Below are 7,052 nucleotides of genomic sequence, written 5' to 3'. Positions count from 1 at the left end.
AGTATCGTGGGCGCATGCTGAGAGACCTCGAGATGTCTTGCTTTGGTCTAGCTGCGATTAAGGAAAGGTATTAAAAGTCGTGGACAAAAAGATCTAGGATTCTTTATACACTCTTTAATGAAAATAGATTTTTAGTAAAATATAATCGTAGAATATGATAGAGAGATCTAGGATTCTCTATATATTCTGGATATAACGTAAGTTACAATAAGTGATACAATCTGGTATAATACTTGGTACGTTACCGGAGAAGTGTCTTCGAACTCGTCAATGCGCGGTCGTTATTAGATTTCGTGATAAATCGTAAATATTCGAAGTCAAAAGTCGAGATGATTGGAAAATATTTCAAGTCTCGTATCGGAGTAAAATACCTTACACCTTCGTTGCTGGAGTTGACTCGCTCTCTTCTTCAGAAGACCTGGAGTTCGTCCAGAGGTCAAGTATAAGACGGCTAACCAAATGACAACCGATCTATTGCGAACAGTATAAACGCGACTCTAGGTACGGAACGGAATGCGAGTTGTGCCGCAAATCTTGGGCTTTTTGTAGGGCCAGATTTGGGTCAAATAGGTGGAGTTGTTTTTGTTACTTCGGCCACAAGTGTTCGGGGTTCTATTTATCGGGCCTTATAAGGAGAAAACATCTGTGTTATCAATCTATGAATCCCCGAAATTTAGGGCAGTAGGGCTCGGATAGGAGTTTCGTAAAACCTAGAACACTTGCGTACATAATATACGTCAGGGCACGTGTCTTTGGTGATGAGATGTCCATGAGTTATTTTCGATGTGATAAGCGCACTTAATTCAAGATCATTTTAGTTAAATTTCAAAAAGAAATAAAATAATAAAAATTTCACGTCGGTTGTGACACAAACAAAAAGATTTTTTTTTATGAATTTTTCAAAGTAAGAATTCTATCCTTATAGCCACATACATTTTGTTATTTGAAACGAACCAATCTCTCCCTTATTTTATTTTTGACGATTAAAGAAATCATTAACGACGAAACAAGTATAAGTGCCAAATGCAATTTATTTATTTACTTGACCATTTATAAATAAAAATAAATTACTGCTCCGTAAATCCTTGGTGTTTGCGTGTTATTCTCTATGCCCTGAAAACAAAAAGCGAATATTAGGAAAACTATTATTGAGCTATTAAATGTAAGAATGAAAAGTAATGCTTACCTGCGAAACGTTTAATGTCCAAAGAACTAGAAAAAGCAGAAAATCAATTAGAAAATCAAGAGAATATTTTTTTTGCATCACAAAACGAATAAAACTGTATACTTACCTGGAACTCCCGCCCGTGGAAACCTGAAAAAAGAGAAAGAATAAATTAAAAAAAATAATAATGAAATAAATATAAAAATATTACTCACCTTGGATTCTTATGACCGGGAACCTAAAAAAAGAAAGAAAGATAGTGAATTTGAAAAGAGATACGTACTAAAATAGAAATCTATTACTTACCTGAAATTTTTGTCTCGTACCTAGAACCAAGAAATCTGAAATAAAAAAACAAACAATTGATTAGAAAAATATAAAGAAACGACACTTACCTAAAGAATAACGACTCAAATAATTACTTACCTAGAACTTTCGCCTCTGCAAAACCTGAAAAAAGAAAATTAATAGATTGAAAAAAAATGCTAAAATAATTATTACTTACCGATGGAACTTGTCTTGTAGAACCTAGAAATCTAAAAAAAACAAAACATCAAATCAAATTAAAAAGTAGAAAAAAGCATATTACTTACCTGAATACCTGAAAAAGATAGAAAGAATCATTAGAAAAAAGAATGAGTCAAAATACAAACCTGAAAAAAAGGGAGATTTCAAATGTCATAGAGGACCTGTAAAATAAAAGAATTGAGCATATTAGGAAATTAGCAAAATTAGAATCATCCCCACCTTAAAGTCATCAAGAACATCACTGGAGAGGGCGACACTCGACGAGAAGTGGGGGAACCTCGAATCGTATAAATCGAGCTCCCTCAGGCGGAAAATCACCATTCGACACCGAGACGAGTTACCGTCAACATCGATCCAAAGATCCATCGCTAAATCCTAAAATCAATATGAGTCAACACGTGATCCCTGGAGTTCCCAATCCAATTTCGTGGCCATCAACATGGGAAGGCAACCTCGAGGTCATGATACTTGACTTCATGAACCCGAAAAATTTGACCTTCACCACTCCGGCGAAAAATGAAGAGTTAAAGGCTTTCGAGGAAGAACTGACCGATTTCATAGACCACCAACGACCTAGACCACTTGCAAACATTGAGAAAGGCAATTTATACGAGTGAATTAATATAAACATCGCATATCGAGCAAGAGTCCTCGACATCGACGAGGACAAAGCTACAGTCAGATTGATCGACAGAGGGGTAAAACTAATGACCTCTGTCGACGATTTAAAACGCATTCCGCTCGAATTTGCATGTCCATCTTGCTTTTCAACAAAAGCTTTTATATCTGACGTTAAATCATACATCGCAGAACAATGGGAGGAGACTCTCTGTTGGCATTATCAAAACAAGCTGGTCGGAAAAACGGCATATGAGTCCATCATCGGAGAACATCGCACAATTGGTGGTTTTGAAATCAAGCTGTACATCAGCGCTTATCGAGTCAAGCTGAGTGAAAGTCTCATTAGAAACAACTTTGCAACACGAGGTGTCTACAGGTGTCATGTCCCGCGTTTGGTTATCATTAAACGCGAGACTTGGCGACGCTTCCTCTCAACGTTAATATATTTATTTTATTAAAACTGCTAGAACGTTCTTGATTCGGTCAGTACCGGATGCCTCGTGCCATTGCAAATCGAAGAAGTCGCTTGGTATCCACCGATTCGGCATCGCCTGATCGCGATCTCTAAGGTGGCTCGTGGATACCCTTGGTAACGACTATAGTCGTACCTTAAAGACTAAAGTGCTGAGATGCACTGAAAACCCCGTCACGGCGATCGCTTTCGAGCTCTCGTCGCCGTGGCGAGGATTTTTGTATATCAGTTCCGTTTGATTCTTAACCGACACTCGGTCGTCCCTCGGGATAACTCCGTAATCCAGCTAACTCGCGGCAGGGTAGTAATTCCTGGTACAATGATACAGGTCAACCGCATAGAGGTTATATATTTGGGTTTCGTTAAAACCACGCGAAGTGAGCAACACATTGCCCCTTGCCTCACGAACGTTCTGTTATCAAGTTTCGCGACTCACTTTTTGTTATTCTTCCAAAACCAAGTTAATTCTGTGCGTGTGTGTGAATCGCGCGTCGATTGAAAGCGCGGTTATGGTGTGCGGAGCAGAACGGGAGAATTGTTCCCGTTCGCGTGATAGAGTAAGTTGGCGTAAACGCTAATTCACTGTTGGTTTCATCTTCAAAATTGTACCTTGATTCATTCGAATTGTAAACCTTTTTGTATCTTTTCTTTTCGCATATATTTCTGTTCTCGTCGAGTATATTTCATATCTTATCAATAAATCTAAATTCCTATTAATTATTATTTGAGCGACCCAATCTCCTGCTTCGGGGCCCGTACGGGACCATATAGGCACTCCTTCATTATTTCTTAAATTATTTCGATTACTTAATCATTTCAATATTGCAATATTTCGGTTATCTCCTTAATTATCCAATTATTTCAATTTCATTCAGACCAAACAAAATATCTCCTAAATATTTTACATTTCAAAAATCCTACACTTCGTGTAGGTTGGTCGCAGCGAAAACTAAATAAATTTCCCGATTACGTTCGTCCCTTCTGGACGTAACACAGGCTCAGTCTAAGGGACGACATTCCATAGACATCTCTTCAACAAAAACAATAACTCTTCGATGAATTGAATGGAGAGGCGGATGAATGATTCGATGCTGAAGAAGCTCATCAAAGGCTTCTCGACCACCTGGAACACTTTGATGCAGAAGAAGAACGCCGACAAATGTTGAAAAATGAACCAGAGGAATAGAAGCTATCTAAACATCAAGACGTCGTACCCTTGCCCCGTCCTCCCATTGAGAACAAAAATTCTTTCGTGTTCTCAATTTTTTCTGTCCTGGGGGGCGTTGAAATGGCACTCCCTTTTTAGATCATGTAGATATCACATTTGAACTTCGCGCTGAGCGAAGCTCGCTCTCAGCCGCCCAATGCGACTCTCTGCGGCTAGGCGCAGAGGCTATTGCCTCATAATAAAAAACCCTCTTCTTTCACAATTACATTCCTTTTATGTTTCGATACCTTAATTAACACAATTTTTATACGAGGCAAGATTTAATTAAACAAATTTAAGCAAAAATTAAGTTTAAAACACAATTGAGAGAGTCCAGGTAAAATTTATCCATTAAAATCCAATTGCGTGCTAGATCCAACAGAAGTAAACAGAAGTATTTAATTTGATCAAACAATCATTATTTTCACAAAAACAAATATCACAAGACCAAACAAAATATCTCCTAAATATTTTACATTTCAAAAATCCTACACTTCGTGTAGGTTGGTCGCAGCGAAAACTAAATAAATTTCCCGATTACGTTCGTCCCTTCTGGACGTAACACAGGCTCAGTCTAAGGGACGACATTCCATAGACATCTCTTCAACAAAAACAATAACTCTTCGATGAATTGAATGGAGAGGCGGATGAATGATTCGATGCTGAAGAAGCTCATCAAAGGCTTCTCGACCACCTGGAACACTTTGATGCAGAAGAAGAACGCCGACAAATGTTGAAAAATGAACCAGAGGAATAGAAGCTATCTAAACATCAAGACGTCGTACCCTTGCCCCGTCCTCCCATTGAGAACAAAAATTCTTTCGTGTTCTCAATTTTTTCTGTCCTGGGGGGCGTTGAAATGGCACTCCCTTTTTAGATCATGTAGATATCACATTTGAACTTCGCGCTGAGCGAAGCTCGCTCTCAGCCGCCCAATGCGACTCTCTGCGGCTAGGCGCAGAGGCTATTGCCTCATAATAAAAAACCCTCTTCTTTCACAATTACATTCCTTTTATGTTTCGATACCTTAATTAACACAATTTTTATACGAGGCAAGATTTAATTAAACAAATTTAAGCAAAAATTAAGTTTAAAACACAATTGAGAGAGTCCAGGTAAAATTTATCCATTAAAATCCAATTGCGTGCTAGATCCAACAGAAGTAAACAGAAGTATTTAATTTGATCAAACAATCATTATTTTCACAAAAACGAGGGAAACTAGCCTCAAGCTTATCCAACCACAGTACGAATGGAAATTGGCAATCCGATGCAGGAATTTAGGGAACGAATTCTGATTCGAGATTGTTTTTCCGAGCAAATCACAATTTCAGTTATTTTTAGAATGAATTATGATTATCATTCCTTTGTCTAAACCAGTATAAAAGGTAGTATATAAGGTAGGTATATAAGAGGTAGTGATTCTGGAAAACAAGCTACAACATTCATCCAAAAACCAAAATATTCCAAATTTCATGCCGAGAGGGAGGGATTGTACGATTCCGTGCAATCCCATCTCTCTGCAAAAAGATTTGAGGGTGAAATTCCTATCCGATCACACAAAGAAGGGAGGGACCTATGCGATTCCGTGGAGGTTAAAGATTTCTAGTGCGATAACCTTTTCCATCCATTATTAAGAGGGAGGGGACTCTGCGATTCCGTATGATCTGCAGATTCTTGGCATAGGCACCTTATCATATTCCTAATCAGAATTTTTATTTGTTGTTGAAAGCAGAAGATTTATTTTGGAAGCATAAGCTCCCACTTTTCTCTTTAAAGCGAGAACTGTTCCAATCGTCCAAATTATTTGATAAAAAGAAACTTTTGATTGTCCGAAAAGCAAATCACTCTCAATTGAATTGTATCGAGCAAAATCACAAAATTTGCTCAAAATTGCATAGAATCATATAATTAACTGGATTGATTAAATTCAGAAACAAAAAGAAATTAGGAAATAATTGAATTCAACAAATTCATGAGCTTGTTACGTCCCGAGAGGGAGGGTTAGATGGAGACGCACAGTCGCCGATTTAGAGAGGCAGGGTGTACTTTTGAGTACCGCTGCCAGTGAGTCTTCCTTGGGACTAGTGCGGCGCCCAAGGACACACGTTATATTTTCAGGTATACGTGACCTTTGTGTTGAGGTTGTGCTCGCGAATTGAAAGGGTTTTCCAATTCTGAAGCGGTGTCGAAGGCTTCTCAAATAAGTGCTGGTCACAATATTTTGTTTACTACAAAATATACCGATGAGTTTATTGATAAACTTATACACTTATTTACACTGTTAGAGTTGGTAAAATTATTACTTGTATGATATACTTGTAGGCTTCAGTCTTCAGGCTTCAGTCTTAATGTTGTGAAGGTTCGCTGCTAACTGACTAACAAATAAGATTCTTAGCCTAGTTAGAGTTCGAGAGGAGGATGTGTTTTTTGGGGGTAGGATGCTGTAGAGGGGGTTTGTTCTTTGTGGTTTTTTAGTTTGGATTGGGTAAAAAGTATCGTCTGGTTTGATGATTGGATTTGAATATGGGGGAGACTTTTCCGGAGATATGATTGGAGGAAAAGTCGCTCGAGATTTCTTAGAATTAGGGAAAGTGTGTTGAGCGGAGTTCTGAGATGTGCACGTGTTGTCCTTGAGATACGAGCATCTGTTTTCGGGACTCGTGGGCAACACTAGTTTCGAAACACGACTCTGGAATTTTCTGTGGATTTAGGAAATGTTGCATTGATAATAAATTCAAAGATAGGAAATCGGTCTTGGAGTGTTTATTTACGGTTTTCCGTGCTCGTCTTGTAGGATTATTTATGGCGCCGGAACATCGGGGAGAGTCTAGGGCGCGCGTTGTGAGTATTTAAAGAATGGACAGTTGAGGAAAAAAATATGTGCGAGCGCCGAGTGTCTCGCAGGATGTATTTGTTATGGATGGTCTGGATACCCTCTGTGTTTAAATATATTCTCAGATAAGAACTATGTATCGACAAATGATGATAAAGGTTAGAAATATACTTGTGATAGCGTTTGAGTTGAAGAGAAAAAGTGAGGGGCGTTTAGCGTAATGC

The sequence above is a fragment of the Venturia canescens genome, chromosome 8 (genome assembly GCF_019457755.1).
Source record: "Venturia canescens isolate UGA chromosome 8, ASM1945775v1, whole genome shotgun sequence".
NCBI classification, from domain to species: Eukaryota; Metazoa; Arthropoda; class Insecta; order Hymenoptera; family Ichneumonidae; genus Venturia; species Venturia canescens.
The sequence above is the reverse complement of the archived record's forward strand: the minus strand, read 5'-3'. Positions refer to the sequence as shown.